Source organism: Pseudonaja textilis, chromosome 2 (genome assembly GCF_049901715.1).
Source record: "Pseudonaja textilis isolate UNSWEBS1 chromosome 2, rPseTex1.2, whole genome shotgun sequence".
In the NCBI taxonomy this organism is placed as follows: Eukaryota; Metazoa; Chordata; class Lepidosauria; order Squamata; family Elapidae; genus Pseudonaja; species Pseudonaja textilis.
In genome coordinates this window covers 203976276-203997505 of record NC_141991.1, presented here as the reverse complement: position 1 = coordinate 203997505, position 21230 = coordinate 203976276, and the positions used below count along the sequence as shown (strand labels likewise).

The 21230-nt window shown below is 39.6% G+C and overlaps 1 long non-coding RNA gene across 1 annotated transcript in view; it reads right to left on the bottom strand.

The window, feature by feature from the left end:
- The window catches only part of LOC148127331 (uncharacterized), a 43268-nt gene extending 23399 nt beyond the window's left edge, over positions 1-19869 (bottom strand). The window contains exon 1 of the long non-coding RNA XR_015741499.1: positions 19698-19869. This is a non-coding gene — a long non-coding RNA (uncharacterized LOC148127331). The remainder of the gene's footprint in view (positions 1-19697) is intronic.
- Positions 19870-21230: the final 1361 nt, after the last annotated feature.

Below are 21230 nucleotides of genomic sequence, written 5' to 3'. Positions count from 1 at the left end.
TTATCCACTTGTTTCTTTCAGTTATTTTATTAGCATAATTTATGATTTACAGCACAATAGCTCCTCTTCTGAACAGATAGATATAGGACTGCAGTATAAGAGTCACAAATATAGACCAGCTAATCCTCATGGAGAAGAGTTTTCTCACCAGAGAAAGCAGTGATGGAAAATATATTTCAACTACTGAATTTCCTCTAGTTGAGAAAAAAAACAAAACAAAACAAAAAACAACCTGAAACCCCAGCTGGTGTTCAAAGCAGCTTGGGAAATTAGAAACCTTAGCTGAACATAAGATAATATTGAAACAGAATGCTTACAATTCAGCTTATGTAAGCTCATTATTTCAAGATGATCTTAATTGGCTGATCAGGCTTAGCAACAGTGAATGATCAAATTAATGCTGAACTGTTCAATAAAATTTTGATGAATATACTAAACATTAGTTTTGCTTAAATAACCATAAACAACACAAGTCTATCCAGGGGGTAGGATTCTATCAGTTCGCACCTATTCACTAGAACCGGTTGGTAATATTCTGAGAAGTTTGGAGAACTGGTTGTTAGAAGAAATTACTGGCCTAATCCTGTAAGGAAGGCAGGAAGGAAACATTCTGATGTTGCTTACAGAAACTGCCTCTCCGTTAACCCTTATTACATTCTTGGCAGGACTAGACTTCCTGTCTCTGGAACTTCTTTGTAGTTTTTTTTTTCCTCCTTTGCTGATACTTTGCTTGTGTGGAGTGACCATTCAAAGTTACAATGGCACTGAAAAAGTGACCTATGACCCTTTTTCACACTTATGACTGTTGCAGCATCCCCACAGTAATGAGAGGCCAGGCGAGGAGATACGTGCCTTGATGTGAGTGATGTTGAGTTGGCCATGCCCACCCAGTCACATGACCACCAAGCCAACACCCACCAAATAAGCCACGCCCACAGAACCGGTTGTTAAAAAATTTGAATCCCACCCCTGAGTCTATCCATCTTATTTGTTCTAAGTTTTGATTTTTACCTGTTTTGTCTTAATTACCTTTAGGAATCAAATCTATTTGCAGCTTGGACAAATAATACTGATGCTAGTCTAAGAAAACCAATTATTTACTCAGAAGCTATAGAAAACAAACAAAAATACTAATTTTTAATAATATTAATTGGAGGCAAAGGATAAGGTAGAGCTAACGTCTGTTTATTTGTCTGCTTTGGGAACAGGTTTTCCATATGGAGTGTTTTCCTTTCCTCTGGATTTTGCTGAAAAATTTGGAGAAAATTTTGCTAACCAATTGAGGGGGGAAGGTTTATACCTTTTTTTTTTGTACAGATATACATTCCAGAGATTTTACATTGCAATTATTTTTCAATAAAATTGCACAACAGCATAAAGGGTGCCATTCCCATTGCTGTCCCTTGTCTGGCTATAGTACTGTATTTGCAGGGGCATCTGAAGTTGGCAAAAGGGAATCAGTAATGAAAGGTATGTCATGATATCAACCACAAACTCTGTGATTAATGGACTTCTAAGATCAGGACACAAGTGTCAAATGGTATAGTCATGATATTGCAGTGCATATTTCATCTTAGCAGTGAACATCACATGTTCCTTCCTAGAAGTGCTACAGAAAAAATAGTCAGTTTTTTTTTACTGTAAAAGATTCCTAATATGTTACATAAATAATAACAGTGGCTCTATTTTTTTTTAAAGGAAAAAAATCAAATTCACTGGATCATGGTGTTAAATCCCGCGATGGATGCCTAGAAGTGAAGCACACTCCGAGCAGAAACTATTGTGAAAAAATGTTACATTCCTAAGTTTATCCTATTGCCTCAAAACACAAAGTACAAAGTACAGCTCTTCAACGTTTTTCCAAAAGATGCTGACAAAGTGCAATGTTCAATTTCACAGAAGGGAAAAATTAATAAATAGATTGGGGAATAATCATGTTAAAGGCATTTGTTTAATTTCATTGTAATTGAATTTAGATTTCCTCATAAATCTTTTATTCTGGCTCCACCTCCTTAGATGTGTGATGTTCAGTAAATTATTCTGCTTTACCACTCCATTTTCAACTGTGCTTTAAATCATTCCAGATACAATCCCCAGTTTTTCTAATTAAAGGGAACATATGGTTGTCAATGTAACAATTTCTCTTTGAGATATTATTGTTATGATATGATTGTTTATTTTAAACAAATCTCTTACTCATATAACCCAATTCCTAAGTTTCATATTGCTAGTCAATACTTCATAACTTAAATCAAATCTATCAACAATGTCCTGATATATAAAGTCATGCACGTTATCTGCTTTAAACAGCACGTTTCACCTGATTTCAGCCTAGGACAGAAATTCAGATTTAGAATCCCTACTACAGTTTCAAAATAGACTTATTTTTCAAAACATAAACATAAACACAACAGGTCAAAGAGCAACATCCTGAAGCTATTAGAAGTATATATCATACAAACAAGGAACAAAAGGAACAAAAATAGCAGGTACTTCTTAAGAGTCACACAGCCACATGCAGTTAGCTGATCAAATATTCAACAAGGGATTTTCCCAGTTTAACTTAACTCATAGTAAAATCATATAGTGTGCAAGTCAGTCTTAGAATTAATTCTGCAGTTCAGTTTGTTTAGCTAGTTTTTATTTAACACATTTTTTAACTGCTCATCTCCATCACAGAGGGACTGTGCATGGATCCTGGGCAGTGTTTAACATTGTTTGACTCTTCCAGGGGGCCAATAAAATTTGAGCTGTCCCTTCAATCTGGCATTTATAAAATGATGTTGATGCAACTTCTGGTGCTGTAATTTTGATCAAAACAGCTTCAAAGGTTTATTTACTTCTTTCTCCTCTTTCATCTTCTCTAGCTCCTAAAGCTGCTACTTTTTGTCCTGCAGCATACAGAGATACTGAATCTCTGTGGGTGTGTATGCCCACAAGATAGGGGATAGCAGAAGGTACAGTTTAATAAGAGAAAATAGCATGTGAGGGAGATAACTAATACCTCTCTCTGAATTCTGTTTATCCCATCAGATCAGACTTTGCACAATAGTTTGCTTTTAACTTTTTTGAAAAACAAACATAGAGATCTTCCACACTAGTCTTTTAAAACAATGCCCAGATATGATGCTGTATATCACTGATACAAGATTATCATTAACCATTGTGATGGCTGGGTGGAACTTTAAATTGCAAGCATGGAAGTCTTCATCATTGCCTTGCATCTCATCTGATTTCCTGTGATCTGTGGTAATTTTATTAAAACCCACATTTTCTTTCCACTAATGAGTTCCACATTTCAGCCACTTGCTAGTCTGCTTCCTTGGCAAGGGAAAATTAACAAAAAAAATCTTTAGTCTCTTCTTCTTCTTCTTTTTCTTCAGCGTTTGTCTCGCGCTTGGGCGAGGTCCGCTAATGTCCTTGAGAAAATCTTTAGTATTTTTGCCAAATTCACTAGATGGAAATTCTGTGTAAAAATCAATATAAATTATTGTTGTGCAATACAAATGTGGATTAGGGATGCCTTCACCATGGATTACTGTCAGCTATAACCAGAGGTGGGATTCTACTGGTTCTGTCCGGCTCTGTAGAACCAGTAGCTCTGAAGAGCAGCAGACCCAGAACCAGTTCTGTGTCTGCTGCTGTTTTGGCCCACCTGCACGCCCAGGCTCTTACCTGACTTTTATTTCCTGATTTTTCAACCTCAGCTGCTCTGCGTGGCACAGCTGCGGTTGAAAAAGCAGGAAAAAGTGCTTTTTCAAATGCCATGCACCCACGTGCAGCGCTGCTGAGCTGTCCAGGCAGCAAGCTGATGATGTTTCACACGCGTAAATCACCACAAAACATAAATCATCGAACTGGTAGTTACACTGGTTGGATCCCATCCCTGACTATAACTGCTATAAAAGAAACTGCTTACACATTTCTTAAACTACAGTCCAAAGCAATTTAACTGTTCTGGAAAGGATGACTTCGGAATCAGGGATTCTCAATCTCAGCAACATTTTAATGTGTAGACTTAACTCCCAGAATTCCTAGTCAGCACCTTGGCTGGAGAATTCAATCTAGCCTATAGAACTATTTCTGGTTCCATTTCTGAAGCCTCCGGAGCCTCCATGTTTCTTTTTGAAAACATCAGAAGTCCCAGATGCCTCTGGAGATGTAAGGCTTGCATGCTGTCAAACTTCTTGATGAGCTTTCTACAGCATTGTAGAAAGCCATCTTGATCGGTGAGAGGAGCCCCATTTCCTTCGACCCCTTTTCATTTTTGCCAGTCTGTAAGTCAGTATCTCCTCCTCTCTCCTTCCTTCTCACCAGGACATTTTTTCCCTTTTCTATGCATTGACCTACATATCACATTATGTAAAACTGAATAATAACTAACGACTGGCCTAATTTTTGTTAGTTTAAAATTAAGGAAATGCTAAAAGATGTAAAGTTATTTATAGACATAATAAAGGCAGGTTAAAAATGTGGTCTAAATAAGACATGAAATAATTGGGAGTTTTCCATGTTGTAGCTCCTAAGAATTTTTGGAAGTAGAAAGAAAATAAAAAGTTCCCTTAGCTCTTTCTTAAGTCTTGTTCTGGATTTCTTAAATCTTTCCTTCTTTCAAACAATTGAAGAAACAATTATTTTCATAGAAATAATTCACTCAAAAAATAGTTCCATGAAAAGGACTCTAAAAAGGCCTCAAGTTGCTAGGCATACATTAAAGCAAAATTATAAATGTGGCCTGAGAACTAAACCATGGCTAACAACGAATTGTAACATACATTAATCCTGTTTTTCTTTTTTGTTACCATTAAATGCATCACAGAGTGGTAATGATATTCCAAAAGGGAGGTATAAGATAGCATGCATCATTCATCAGAATGCATCAATCCTTCACCAAAATCCCTACTGCATCATCTCACAATTCCTAAGGTGACCCTATTCAGCAGTGATGCTATACAGTATGTTTCATGGATATCCATCTGTGCTTCCTGAACCAGTATTAGAAAGAGATGCTTCTAGATTTCTCCTGAATGACGAAGACAAGGCAAACTAAGGCTGTTGATTCACATTATAAAACCTTACTTTAGAAGAATGGTTGAATGGATGCTCAGAGTTTGATTTTTTTGAGCCCACTAATCGGCCCGCTAATGAAACTGAAATGAGATGTTAACATGAAGATGTGAAGTAAACTTTCTTTTAACTTTTTGTGGTTTGAAACTCATGAGATGGCATTCATCCCAGTTCACTACAAGAAACAGTGCTGCATTAAAATTAGATTTTTGAAACAGCTTTCTTTCATATTAATAGAGAATATTTTTATACTTGCCTGCAGTATAGAAAGCAATATTTTGAGAAGCTGGTGGAAATGGAAAGCTACCCAAAAGCAGCCTTATAAACAATTCTGCTCAGATGTGGAGGCAATCCCAAAGGAAGGTGGGAAAACCCAGCATGGAATGGGAAGGACTAGCCCTTTATTTCCCAATGGAGTCCCTTTATAGCAACTAAAACAGCCAGAATTATCCTAATTGGAGAGCAAGGGAAACTTTTTATTTCTGAACAGCTGCTGATTGTAAATAAGATTTTTCCTTGTACTGCTTAAAGAAAAAAAAGATCCTTGGGAAGAACCTTGTTGGCTGAAGATTTTGCCATGTTTTACATAAGTGTTTATAATTATTGAGTCACTGGATCACAACAAAATATATCCTATGTTCCAAAAGAGTAGACTCTTAAATACTACATTTATGGAGAGGCCATTAGTACCATCTACTGTACTTATTTTAATTACAGTTGTAGGTTTTTTATTAGATAATTATCAGTAGTTTTACTGAAATATTGTAGATGGAGCAGACCACTCCTTTACCTTAGCTACTGGGGATGTATGCATTGATTTCCCTCACTAACATTTTTATATCCCATTTATCCAGCTACGTATTCAACATGTACATGTGTCTTCTTAGATCTTGTGCATATATTCTCTTAGTGTATAACTAAGCCCTGTTCCCATGGTATGCCTACATTTAATTGGTTCACTGGGGAGATAGCATGTTATATGAACACACAATTACAGTAGTTGGGTTATCCCTAAGGTGTTTAATTAACCCAAAACAGAGACAGACATTCCAAAAGAAGCAAATATCTATAGCTCTGGCTTGGACAATTGAGTCCTTGGTGCTCTCTGGGCTCTCACCAAGAACTCCACAGATCCAGACATGCACAGTATTAAATTAAATCTACACAATTAGTTGTAGAGTTGGATATGATTGAATGGATATCATCATCATCATCATCATCATCATCATCATCATCATCATCATCATCATATCATCAGTAAGTCTCCAGGGAATTGCTGAAAAAAATAGTACAGAATGAAACAAACCTTAGCAGAACACATGCTAAGTTTTGGCAATACAGAACACTACATCCCAAACTCTGATTACCTACAGAGTCTAAGTCATGCTTACTGCTGCCTACTTAATATAACCAGGCTTAAGCACTCATGGCATCTGAAACATTAACTGGAGAAAGTAGGTAATGGTTCTCCATTCACCAAATGACGCCTTTTTAAATATATTTGTCTCAAATCAATTCCCAAAAGAGGGTTGAAGAAATTCTCCATTTTGTTTCATGAAACCAAATCATGATACCATGGCTCTGCACTGGAATGGTTCTTTCTCTTGCTTGTTTTGTCCCAAATCCAGTTTCCTGTTTGCTATTCTTGCAGTAAACATTGTTTATTTTTTTTAATACTGAATGTGCACTCACAGAGGTTGCCAGGTTTGAGGCATGAAGATAAAGCAGTGCTCTTTATATTGCCTTGCAGCAGAGCAGTAATACATACCACACACTGTGTTTAAATCCTTGGTTTATGAAAGTAAGAATAATTTCTACTTTGTGGTTCTTTTGACATTCAAGTGGTGTTTCCTGAGGGAATGAACCAGCCAGCAGAACATTTTCTCAGCTTCTCATGGTTTCACAAACTATACACAGCTCTCAGGGAAAATTGCTAGTGGTGTAAAAGAGAGGCGAAAAATGGACTAAAATTGCTAGAAAGAAGCATAGTTCATTTGACTCTGCTGGCTGCCATAAAGGCACCATATATTTATGAAAATAACTGCTTGAGTGTTGTGATCCATAAACAAAACAAAATCTATACCCACAGTAATTGGCTGAATGCAAAATTAAATGCTGTAGTCCAAATGAGAAGCCGTAAATTGGTTTTCTAATAAAAGGAAAGAGCAAATAAAGAAGAATTACCAAGTCTGTTTTAAATAATTACAGCAGAAATGCACCGACCACAAATTGAATCTTACTATACTTGTACTTCACTGAAAATGTCAAGTCCTGATACAGAGCAAACCAAATTCATATTATGTAGCTGGTTAACATATAATGTTGTAATGATTTCATATTTCTGAATAGAGGGTTGGAAAGAAGGAATTATTTAAAAAATGGAGGATGTAATCAAAGCTCTGTCCATTTTTGTGCACTTATGAGATATCCAGACCAAGCCGGGATATGCTATGTGAGATTACTGAATTTATTTCCTGTAAAATATATTTGTGTTATTGTTTTGAGTCATCCCAACTTCCTACATTTTTTAAAAATCAATATATTACTGAATTAATCCAGAATACAAATATAGAAAGGATCCTTTGGATATTTCTGTATCCATAGAAGATGATGTGTTTTAACATGAAAAATCATGTAGCCAATTTAATACATTTTTATCCAATTTAGGCACCCTCAATTGGGATTTGAATTCCCAATTGTTAGAAATCATGGAACTGAAACTTGGAAGTCATTCAGTTTGAAGATGATTCTGGTTAGGATTTGTTGGAGAGCCTTGAATTTGGAAAGCTCTAATAAGAACTTTGGGTTACTTTGCACATCTATTAATTTAACTTTTTAATTAATTAAATGCTGATCCCATTAACTGAGTCCTTGGAGTCATATAAAAGGTTAATTTTGCTTACACATTGAACAAACAACCATAAAATAATTCTTCAGAATTCCAATTATTGATTGGATCTTTGTAGTGTTTTGGATTGATGAATTGATTAAAACCTAGTATTTGCTCCAGCAGAAATGGGAATTTATATTTGAAAGCCTTTGGATATTTTAATTGAGGATGGTTCATCTTTTACTTATGAAAAGAAAAAAGTAGAGAGTTTGAAAATTACTCTGAATTCTAAAGTCCAAAATCACATTCACTTTTGCACCTAGTAAAGATTCACTGTTCATTTTAGGCTTAATACAAAATGATTATTTTCCATTGTACTGATATGAGATATGAAACATGAGCTGAGGAGTTTTCACTTCTGATCTTAGCTTAGTCACGAGCTTGTTAGATTGCCTAATGCAAATTTCTGTATTTCTACTTCTGACTCATATTTGCAAATTATGACTATAATAGTAATCCTTGCAGTAAATGACTAAATGAAGTCTATTAAGGTCAGACCAAATGTGTTCACAATGAAAACTAATTTCAAAGAGGATATAAACAATATGATTATATTACAGTACAACAAGACACTGACTGAATGCAGACATTCATCTTAGATGACCAACCAAGCAGATAAGATAGATATGTATGAATGTGTATGAAAGAGAAGACAGGTAGATATAGATCTCATCTGACCTGCCTTTGCCTTCCAATTTTTTCATATCTAAAGTAGAACTGTACTTGCCTTTATCTAAGCTTTTCTTGCCTTTTTCTTCCTCTCCTCTTTCTGTCCCCTTCCTTCCTTCTTTCCCCCTCCCATGCCTCCCACCTTTAAGCATTTATTTAGATTACATGGCAGACCGAATTTGCCTATTCTATTTTTCACGATATTGATTAATTCTGTTGTCTACCGCTTTTAAAAAAATACCTCTGAATAGGAAATGAAGTGGTTCAAAGAGAGAGTTAGACTTTTTTTATTATTTACATGCAAGTGTAAATCTGAACTGCATTACTATGTTTAAAATCTTCATAGTCAGCTGCACAGTACAATTGAAACACAGCAGTTATGGCCAGCTGTTAGAACACGAAAAGACAAGATAACTTGTTTGCACTTAGGGAGCTAAATGCTGAGAACATGGAGAAGGGAATCTAAATGTTCAACTAATTGAACATTTAGAAACCCAAGCAGTGTCAGAACAATAATTTGGTGTGATGCCTGAATAGCACTGTCATCTTTCATTTGAGGAGTGAAAGGAGGCATGTGATAACTGCAGAATAGGGCAAGCTGATTTAGACAGCAGCAAAGTACTGTTGCCATAATAATAGCCAACTGTAAGCCATCTCAGTAAAGAGAGTCGTCTATGAAAGAAAGCATTCAAGTGCTGGCCTAGTTTTTGCCAGCTGGCTTATGTGTACCTGTCATCACAAAATTATATATAACACTCAGAAATATTGGAAGAATGGATTTTTCTATATACTGTCAAGTGGTAGCTATACGTGACTAGTTTGCCAACCCATGCCTAAGGAAGTGGGGTATTTTTTTGTTTTGATTTGGGATTTTTGGTGCCTTCAAACTTCTGTTCACTCCTGATGACTATCTGGACAAGTTTGTAGGGGTTTTGTGGCAAGATTTAAGAAGTGGCTTGTCATTACCTGTTTCTTAAGGTTAAGAAGAGGAACTGGACCAAGATTCAGCTTGGCTTTGTACTTAGGGCAAGACTAGAACTCACAGTGTCTCGATCAAACTATGCCAAATTGTTGAAAGTGACATTAGAAAATGAAAATGAGCAGATGCATAGAATCACAGGATGCATAAAATGGTAGGGACAAATTTATATCAACTTTGGAGAATTCAGGGATATACTCATAGTACACTTAGTGTTTTGTTTGAGCAATGAGAGGCTGAACCAGAGCATGAGTGCAACAATACTTTATTTTACAATAAAGGGCTGACCGTGCTTGCCAAACCTGGAACTGGCTCGCAGCAATCAGCAACCGGTTGGACCCCGCAGCCTGCATTTATAGCTGGCTGCTGGGGAGAGCCAACCAATGGGAATGGGGGAATAACGCCCACGTAAAGTGAGTGGACCTGAGTGAGAACTCCTTGAGTCCTCAGGACATAACACCCCTTCCCCCAGATGCGAACATGCATAGTCCTTGAGGTAGACGGGGGGTTGTGTTGGCGCCGGAGCGGCGCAACTCGGGAACATTGTCTGTCTGTTCGGTACCAGCCTGTGATGGTCGAGCCGGCATAGTGTCGCCAACACTCTCTCTGGACTGGGCATCCTCGGGAAACACCGGGTTGGTTACTGGGGTCGAGCTCTGCGTGGGTTGGATCAGGCTGGTCAACTCTCTGGGCGCTGTTGTCCGAGTTTGGGCTGACCGGGCGACCGCTGGTGCAGACTGGTCGCTGGGTGCGATGTGGCTGGGCGGCGGATGAGGCGGCTCCCCTCGACTGGAGACTCTGGACTCTTGTTGGCAAGGGTGCTGAGGCGCCTTCTAAGCTGGTCTATATATCTCCTCCAGACGCGACCATCCTCCAGCCTGACTCTATCGATCTCGGCCCGGTGATGGCGATGACCTCGCCAGGAATCCAAAGTGGGTCCCGGCGAAATTCCTTGCGAATATCGGTTCCTGTAACAAAAATTGTCTAACCCCGACGTAGAAGCGAGGGAGAGTCAGGGCAGTATTGTGGGTGCAATCTGTCCAATACAGTCCTCAGGCGCCGGCCCATCAGAAGTTCCGCTGGGGACTTATTGGTGACTGCACAGGGGTTGAGTGTTGGCTCATCAGGAACCGTGCGAGTTTGTGGTGCCAGTCATCCCTGCCAAACCTAGCGAGGGCCTCTTTGGTGGTCCTGGCGGCCCTTTCAGCCAACCCATTACTGGCAGGGTGAAATGGGGCTGTGAAAATGTGGCGAATGCCCAGGTTGGCAGCAAAACGGCTGAATTCTACTGATGCGAACTGTGGGCCATTATCGGAGACAATGGAGTCGGGTAGTCCATGTGTAACGACAGGCGTGTTAACACGTTGGTGATTGCTAGTGTGGTGGTCGTGGATAGCTGCGCCACGTCTATCCATTTGGAATAAGCGTCCACGACCACTAGGAACATCTTTCCATGCACGGGCCTGCCAGATCGATATGGATTCTAGACCAAGGGCGTTGGCACTCTCCCATCTGGTAGGGGTGGCGATAGGGGGAGCAGGACGCGGGATTCCTGGCAAATGCTGCAGGAACTTACCCAATTGACAATGTCCTTGTCTAGACCCGGCCACCACACGTAGCTGCGTGCTAACGCCTTCATTCTCACAATGCCGGGTGTCCCTCGTGCAACGCCTCCAGGACTCGGGTGCGCAGCGAGGTCGGAATGACCACTCGAGTGCCCCACAGTAGACAACCCTGCAAACTGGACAGCTCCTGCATGCAAGTCTTAAAGGGTGCGAATTTGTTATCGACGTTGCCTCCCGGCCACCCCTCCTCACCCAGTCGAGCACCTGGGCGGCGTTTGGTCTGCCTTGGTTTTAGCGGCGATGTCAAGGGCGGTGATGGGCAGGTCCAACTGGGTGATTTCAAAAATGGCGTTGACAGGAGCTGGGTCTTCAGCCGGAGCGGGTAAGGGGCAGCGACTGAGAGCGTCGGCGTGGGATAGAGTTTTGCCCGGGCGGTGAATAAGTTTGTATGAATAGGCCGCTAGGAAAAGTGTCCACCTTGTCATTCTAGGGAAAGGACTTGAGGTGTCTGTTTGTCGCCAGCCAGTAGGCCCAGGAGGGGCTTATGGTGGTGACCAGTTCAAGAAATGGCCAAAAGGAATTCGTGAAACTTTTTCACGGCTGCAACAGCTGCTAGGGCTTCCTTGTCTATTTGGCTGTAATTTCGCTCCGTGGCGAGGCGTCCTGGAGAAAAAGGCGATGGGGCCTCGGCGCCATTGGGGAGTCTGTGACTAAGGACCGCCCCAATTCCAAAAGGGGATGCGTCTGCTGCCAGTACTAAAGGAAGGTTGGGGTCGAATTGGATGAGCACTGCCTCTGGCGTAAGTAGTGATTTGACGGCGTTAAACGCCTGGTCTTCTTTGTGCCCCCAGTGCCACGGTGACTTTTTGTCTAGTAATCTGTGTAGGGTTCGGCTACTGAGGCTTTATGGGGCAAGAAGGATGCATAAAAGTTTAGGAGCCCCAAGAAAGCTTGTAGCTCCGTTTTGGAGGTCGGTGTGGGAGCTTCGTGGATCGCCCTAACCTTGGACTCCAGGGGTGAATGCCAGAGCGTCAATTTTATAACCCAGAAAGTCCACCTGTCTAGTGGCAATGGCACATTTTTCTTTTTTAACCTGAGGCCATGCTGTCTGAACCTCTCTAACACTGCTCGCACTCTCTGGAAGAGTTGGGGTCTGTCCCTGGCCGAGACCAAGATGTCGTCAGTAGGGTACTACACCAGGAGGCCCTGTAAAATCCGCTCCATGAGGGACTGAAAAATACCGGGGCAACACTTACGCCAAATTGGAGACGCTTGCATCGGAAGGCACCCTGTGAGTGACGATGGTCTGAAGTTCCGCTGTTTGGTTATCAACAGGAACTGTTGATATGCTTGAGACATGTCCAATTTAGCAAAAATACTGCCCGGTTCGAATGTGTGCAATAAGTGCTGAATGACGGGCACAGGGTGAGCGCTAACTTGTAAATATTTATTGATTGTTGTCTTGTAGTCTGAGCAAATTCTCAGGCTACCATCTTTTTGAGGGTGTGACAATGGGCGTCTCCCACTTGGCGAAATCTGTTGGCTCAATGACCCCTTGTTTTAGTAGTTTATCCAATTCAGCGTCTAGTTTTGGTCGAATAGCAAATGGAACTCTACGTGGTTTTAATCTGATTGGGACTGCCTGGGGTCAACGGTGAACGAGATGGGGGTTCCATTATAACACCCCAGCTCCTCGCTGAACACATCTGCGTAGTCAGCGAATAAGGAGTCAGTGTCTGAGGTTGAGACAGCATGGACTCCTGTTAACCCTAGGCCGAGGTGGGGAAACCAATCGAGCCCCAATAAGGTGGGTAGATTGCCGTTAACTACCACTAGAGGTAGGTGGCCTTTAAAAGCTCTAAAACTGACAAAGAACTTGCCTCTGCCGATCACGGGAATGGCCTTCCCTGGTAGTCCTTCAGACCGAACTGGCATCTCTGAAGCCGGGTAGTAGATAGGCTGGGGTGGAGTCTCTTGAGGGTGTTCCACGAGATTATTGAGAGCGCTGACCCTGTGTCAACCTCCATGTGGCACGGTTTACCTTCTAGGGAAGCGGAGAGAGAAATTTTACTAACAGTGTGGCAAGTACGCCTGGCAAGGCGGTGCGTGCGACAGTTTAATACTTGCCTCTGAGGTCCCGAGTGCGAGGACGGAGGTCTGTGTGCAGCGCTTTGGGGGCTTGGCAGACTCTCGCAATGTGCCCCCTCTTATGGCAGTTGTTGCAAGCGGCTCGTTTAAACTTGCAGGTGGCCCTTTGATGTGATCCCCCACAGGCTAGGCACAGAGTGATGTGCTTGGGTGGACCGGTGTATTCTTGTTTGGCCCCTACCTGCGACCGTCTGTCATTGGTGAGGCGATGGACATCGTTCTCATCGTTGTGGGCTTCCTCCGCTTCCACCTCTTGGAATGGACTGGGAACGATGCTAGCTTGGCGCTTGGGCCCTGAATTTCGGTGGCTGAGTTCGTTGCTAGCTCGGCTGCTAGGGCCTCCTCTACCGCTTGCGCGAGGTTGAGGTCTTTTTGCTAGCAGTCGCCTCTGTGGGTGGAGATCCTTGACCCCACAAACTAATTGATCGAGGAGCATGTCCTCCAGGTATGTTCCAAACCCGCAGTGCAGGGCTGCTGTTCTGAGGCGGCCATATATTGGTTGATGGTCTCCTTACTTGATTGCTTCCTCATTCGGAACGTGAACCTCCTGGCGATTTGTGAAGGCCTGGGGCGTAGTGGTTTGTGAGGATCTCAAGCAACTCGGACCATGGAATGTTTTTCAATTCTCTCGGCGCCACGAGTGCTGCAGCGGTATCGTAAGCGGTGGCTCCGCAGTAGATTAGGAAATAGGATTTTTCCGATGCTCTCCGCATCCGCCAGGCCGACCGCATCGATGTAATGATTGAAGCGGTTCTTATACGATTCCCACTTCTCTTCGTCTGGTTTAAACGCCGGGAATACTGGATTGGAACTCATGGTGCTGGAACGGCTGGGCTACCTGCGGAAAAATCTCTCTGGAACTACGAGCGCTCGTGAGTTACTAGTGATATCAGATCTGGAGAGGTTTTTTGCTACCCTCTCTTTCTCTCTCTCTGGGTTACCACGTTGGCTGCTAGCCGTTGGAGGTGTCTTGATTCGCGCCAAAAAAGTGGGCGTTAGTGACTCTCTACAGCGCTGTGCTGTGATTCCTACCGCTCGAAATTCAAATGACACCCGTTTGAATTTCGCGCAAATGCAGAGCGGCTGCGGCTCGCAGCGCTTCACTTTCCCGTAGCGGGGCTAACAAGCGGCTACAGGCGCTTCTAACTATTGACTCAGACCGCTTTCTCTGGCTGCGGATCTGCGTTTGCTCTTTTTGATCGCTCGTTTCGTTAGCTGACCGCTCTCTCTGGCTGCGGATCAGCGTTTCCCTTGTCGCCAGCCGATCGCTCTCTCTGGGCTGTGGATCGGTGGCTGGTGACTCAGCGGTTGCAAGGTGCTTCTGGTAGCCATCCCATCCTCGTCGCCAGTGTTTTGTTTGAGCAATGAGAGGCTGAACCAGAGCATGAGTGCAACAATACTTTATTTTACAATAAAGGGCTAACCGTGCTTGCCAAACCTGGAACTGGCTCGCAGCAATCAGCAACCGGTTGGACCCCGCAGCCTGCATTTATAGCTGGCTGCTGGGGAGAGCCAACCAATGGGAATGGGGGAATAACGCCCACGTAAAGTGAGTGGACCTGAGTGAGAACTCCTTGAGTCCTCAGGACATAACACTTAGCATCTCTTTTAAAAACAGTGACTTTTCAAGGTCTCACCTATTAGTCCTGTGGACTTAGGAAAATATGGATTTGACTGAGTAATTTAGTAGATCTATTTTTTAAAAAAATGTGCCTAATTTTATGGTTTAGTTTTATAGTTTAGTTATGACATCTGAAATTACGGGCATTTTTGGAATTCAAATACATAAGTCTTGCTCTATTTTATTTTTTCCAATTTGTTTAAAGTAATTTTTAATGGTTTTTGATATGAGTTCCATAATCCCGGAACACAACTGTATGTAATATTGGTAAGTGACTATTAATAAACATATTCATTTATTTGTTTGCATTTGAACTGAAAAGGCAATAGGAATGATGATTGTGTTATTTGGATTTCTGTCCTCTCCTCTAAAGCAATCAACCAATGGAACAGCTTGCCTTCAGAAGTTGTGGGAGCTTCATCACTAGAAGCTTTCAAGAAGAGACTGGACTACCATCTGTCAGAAATGGTGTATGGTCTCCTGCTTACATAAATAACATTAAGCAAAATGGTTTGGTTGAGATCAGCATATGTAGGATTGATGGGGTAGATTGTAGGGATGACACCAACAAATAATTTTATCATATTTTATTTATCTATATATTACATTATTGTATTTTATTTCAATTTCATTTTAAGCGGTATTTTATCCAATTCCATTTTATTGTTTTTATCAGATTTTAGTAACAATTTGTGTCTGGAACTCTGCACTTTGATATGGCCCAAGGGCTAATCAATAAAGTTAAAAAAATACACACCAAAATATGACATAAAAGACCTTGTCAATTTTTTTTCAATTATGCCAGGAAGGTATCTTGAAGAAAGATTAAAAGAAGTTTTTAAGGAATTGCATGTCCTTCCTTTTTACTTTTCCACACACACTTATTTTCTGTACAATAGCCCAATACCACTTTGACATTTATTTTGCTTTTACTGTACTCCTACCCAAATCCTCCTTGTTCTGTTCTGCATTATTCACAAGTCTCATTATGAATTTTAGCTGTTCTGATGTCATCTCTACAGATCTCAGATTGTTCTCTTTGGATATAAGCCCCTGTTTTCATTTCCCATCCATCTCCTTTAGGCTTTTAATTTTGATGGTAGTTTCAGCCATACAGGCTTCTAAAATCTTTTCTCATTATTTCTTTTCCTGAATATTATTTGTGATTGTGGTTTGGGTACTTTGTTTTTCTGAATATCCCATTGCTCTTTGTTTCATTTATTCTTTGGAATATTATGTATCATGTTTGAAGTTTCCTTGTTGTGCAATTATTATTTTTTCTATCAACTGTGATTTATAAGATAAAGTTAAGTCTCTAATTGATAAACAGTAGTTGATTAAAATTATGACTTACTCAAAAGTAATGTTACAAAACATGGTACAATTCTTGTTTCAATGATGAACAGTTTAACCTTAAACACAGTTGAATTTTATGACAGCCTTTGAACAATATTATGGTAACAGCTATAAAAACATTTTTCAAAAGGTAATATACCCAATATTGAATATAATAGAGTCAGGATTTCACCCTCTTGAGAAACAGATTTGATTTCCTTTTTAAAGGTTTGAATAGTATCGGTATTTTCTCTGTGACTATTACTTACTATTGTTTTCAGGATATATTAGTTAAAACAATAATATTATTTTTCATGATTAGTACAGGGCCAGATGAAATTTAACATACAGCAAAACAATTGGTTAGCATTTGTAAGTAATGACAGCAGAGGGATACATAAACTTAGAATTACATTTTTCCAAGAGGGGGTGAAATTGATGGTTTAGGTTACATAGCTCCAAATATTTAATCTAAAAAAATTATTGGAAGGCAAAATAGAAAAAGCGGGGAAAAATATTGTGTGTATGTGTGTGTGGGGAGGGGGGAGTGGCATGACTATATAAATATTTTTCCCTCTGTTGGTTCTCATTTGCCTGTAACTCTGCAGTTTGAGTTTATCTTGGCCTAAAATGTTACAGTAATTTCTCACTCACTGCTCCTTAGAGGCACAGGCAGCTGTCTAGCCAGCAATTTGAAGAGAAACCTGCAATATGCACTTGAGTTTGCTGAGCAAAAGAATCTCAGAACTAACCTCCTGCAAGTTCATCTCTTTTTCAGCAATCTTAGCCAGCAGTCTGACAGATCAGCATCCCTTACACATTTGTCCTATATATCTGATTGTATGCCATTTACAACATTATAGAAATGGTGATTGATCCATACTTGGGCACCTCTATATACTCAGCCACTTTCAATTAATGGCAATACTGGTTTTCAAGTGGCAGACTGGCTCTTCAACCTATATGTACAAGAAGTGCCATAGGTTCGCCATCACGGCCCTAAGCATTACAGCAAACTAACTGTACTAGCATTAAAAATGTCTATGTTTTTCATGTCACTTTTATTCAATGTCCAAGTCTTGCCACAGGAAAGACCATACGGTTTTCATTATTGTTGTCATAAAAGTATCCTTATCCTTTGTTATCATTGCCTTCCTTCTCAAGATTACCTCCTTTGTTTGCTCCAGCACTCTGTATATAATTATCTTTTTTTCCCTATCATCTTTACTTCTTTTTCAATAAAGAAACATGCAATGGTAAACATGCTATTTTTACCATTGTCCTTTTGATATTTAATGTTAACTTGTTTTTTTTTACTTTTTCTTTTGATATTTATGAGTTCTCCTAAGATTTCATTATCTTTTGACTAACAAAGTGGTTTGTCTGTTTATCTCAAGTCAGTTTTCCAATCTTCTATTTTGATTTCATTTGTTGTCTTTTTCAAACTTCCAATTATTGTAATAAATTTGCTGTAGTTATATGGATAATATGCATGCTTGTCTTACTCCCTTTCCTATTCTGCACTATTGTTTCTCCTTTTTAAGTTCTTATGCTATCTTTGATTTTATAGAAGGATAATTCAGTTATACTCATTCACCTTTGTATGTTTCACATTCTTTTATGATCTACATAATCAAAGGCTTTGCTGCAGTCAATAAACCAAAGGCAAAACTCACACTTTGTTGTTCTCTCTATTACCTGCTTTATGCTATTATCTTATCTTCTACCTGACTACCTTTTTTTTGAAATCTGTCTTTTCATTTAGCATTTCCCTCACCATATAGAGCTGTAAGGCTTTTCATAACATCTTAAGTAAAACTTTGTCGGCATGAGGGATTGATGCAATGGTTTTATACTGTAATTTGGAATTCTCTTGCATCTCACTCTTCAGTTTAAGTTTCAACACCAGTCTTTTCCAACCTCTAAGCCACATATTCTTTAATATATTTGTTGATGTAAACCTGTGGGCACTTTAGTTACCTCTCCTCCTGCGGCTTTGTATAGTTCAATGGACATTTCACCTTAATTCTTTTCTATCTGATAGCTGGCATTTTACCTGAAGGACATTATTTTCTAACAGAGTCTTTATAAATGCTTTTTCTTCCTCCCAGTGTTCTTGTTATTCTATTCCATATGACAAGTATTTGACAATAATTTTTAAATGTTTGTTTTTATTAGATCTCCTCCATGTTTGAATATTCCACCATAGCTATACATGTTTCTACGATTTCTCTAATCTTGGTAAATGCCATTTGTGGTTTTCTTTTTCTTGTTATTTCCTTTACATGTTCATATTCTCAATTGATTTATCATTTCTTCTCATTTGATGCTGGATATTTGCATTCCATTGTCAGATGTTCTCCTTCCCCAAGGCTTTAATTCTCTGTGTTTCTTTGGCTATTTTGATAGCTTGTGCTGAAATTCATCTATCTTTTTTCGTAGGCTCTGTTTCTCTTCCTCTAGGCCTCAAGGTCTCTTTTACATAGGTCAAGTTGCTTAAGTACATCTTATATTCTGATTGTATCTTCTTCGGGGTTATTCGTTCATTCTGTTTGTATACCAACTGGCAAATTTGTTGATATTCCCAATGTTTAATATTATTATGCACATAATATTAAAAAACAACATAAACAAATAAAATATATTTAACTAGAATATTAAAACAATTGATTAATATATAACAACATCATCAGCCACAAAAATTCAATCTAAATAACATTCTACCAGTGCACAATTGTCCACATTTAACCCATGTATTTATCTCCAATAATGCATGGGCTATGCCACCATTTTTTCCTGGAAGTCCTTGACTCTGGATTACTGTTCTCTAACTTCTGTTTCCTAATATGTAGTCAACTTGATTTAATTGCCAGGGAATCCAATTTCCAGCTATATATCATCCATAAAAATCAGACACCTGAGTGCTTAATACCACAAAGCGAATCAAATAAATAGTTTTATTGTTACAACCCATTCACCTGCCTTGTCCAGGAATTACAAATACAGACCTGAGAATTCATTGAACTAAATACAGCATGTCTATTTAGGATTTGGTTCTTTATTAGCAGGTTGACAAGCACTTCCTTCAGTGGCTCTTAAACCTATCTTATAAGGCAGAGCTTCAAATCTGCTCCCAAATCTTCCCTGGTGGGAAAGGTTTTTGGGGGAGGCAAGTTCCCTTATTTGTGGAGTTGGATTTCTACTTGTAAACATTTTCAACATTTTAACTATATTGTCAGGAAATACAAACAGTATTATACAGGAGCATTAATAACTGTAAACAATGCTAAACTATTGAACTCAATGGGATGTGTCTCTTAGTATCCTGCATGAAGGCTTATTCAGAATAGCAATCCATTCTGCCCAGTACGTGCAACATACTTTAGGTTCATAAAGATATCTTACATTTAAAAAGCATGTTACCTGTTTAAATAAAATCACCTGTACCCTTTGCTCCCCTGGCAGCAAAAAGTCTCTGATAATTACTTATCTGGCTGCTTGATCTTGCCTTATGAGTACAGTAGGGCCTTCCTTCTACTTTTCCTCTTCTCATTCTTTTCCTGGCTTCTTAAAGCTGCCTGTCACCCAAAGCTGATTCCCTTTGAAGGCCTTCTCTCAGGTGATACTTGCCAGCTATTTATACATTGGCCAAGCTGATAACCTACCCTCCTGAAACGTTTGGACACATCCTAAGATGGTATTTTTAGCACAGTAAGAAATGGGACTTAAGATGAGCTGCAGAGGGCTGCAGAGTTAGCCCTCATATAGTGAGCTTTTTTCCTTTACCACTTGCTAAATCACAAACAGACTTTCTGCCAAAAGTGGATGGTGGCCTCTATCTTTGGGTATAATTTCTTGCTACAGAAGCTTAACAGAGTAGTCGCAGCCTGTTTATGTGTATTGCCTTTTAGTTGCACTTCTAGGATCTGTTACCTATTGGTCCACTCTATTTAAAATTATATTTTACTCTGCTAGTTAAGGATGGACAGTGCCAGCATATAACCCTTAGTGCCCATAAATGAAAGTTATATTCAAGAAATTCGAAATCTTATGAAAATATACTTTTTTCCCAGAACCAACTTCTAGAATCAGTTTCCCATTGATTAACTGAACCTTAAATATTTTTCACTCCATAAAGTTAGCTTCTGATGGTCAAAAATGAATTATATTCAAGTCATGAGAAAATCTCTAGGAATTGTAACTTTCGCCATAAGCAAAGAAAAATTCTGATCAAAGCTGGACAGCATTCAAGAGCACACTTCTTGGAGAGCTCAAATTTTGTAATTCCTATAATAGGCTTGCAGAAATGTGCTCTAATTAACAATCCTTAATCCTCTAATTAATCCCACCAAAAATCTCCTGGATGTTGCTTTTATATCTTTGTAAAGGTCTGATAATCCTATCTTTTTATTCCTGATTGGCCCAGGATTCATAATATGCTGACACTTAAGATTCTCACTCTTAAAAACCACCACCTATTATAGTATTCCAGGCTGATAATTGACTTTTCTCTCTGAAACTGTCTAGGATCAGTATGCAAAGATACTGTTAAAGCCCTTAGATCACATCTCTACAGTTTGATTCTCATTGATGATAATTACTGATGAGAGGTTCAGGGTCCCATCCAATCTATATAAATTCAATCCATCACTTCTGATTCTTCCACAAAGTTTTACTAAGCAGTTGACACCATCTTACATGTTCTAATTAATACTGCTGTAGTATTTTTATGAAGCAAGAATCTATGTTCAAGCATTCGTTTTATTCTTCATTCTTCATTTTTTATCTTAATTATATGCAGTGCCAAGAGTTAATAGATATATAGTGTTCTATAGTAGAAGTTCCCAATATGTGGTCCACGGACTGGTACCAGTCTACAGCCTGTTGGGAACTGGATCACACAAGCAGTGGGTTTGTGCATGAAACCATCCCTCCCACTACTACTGCTGCTGTCAA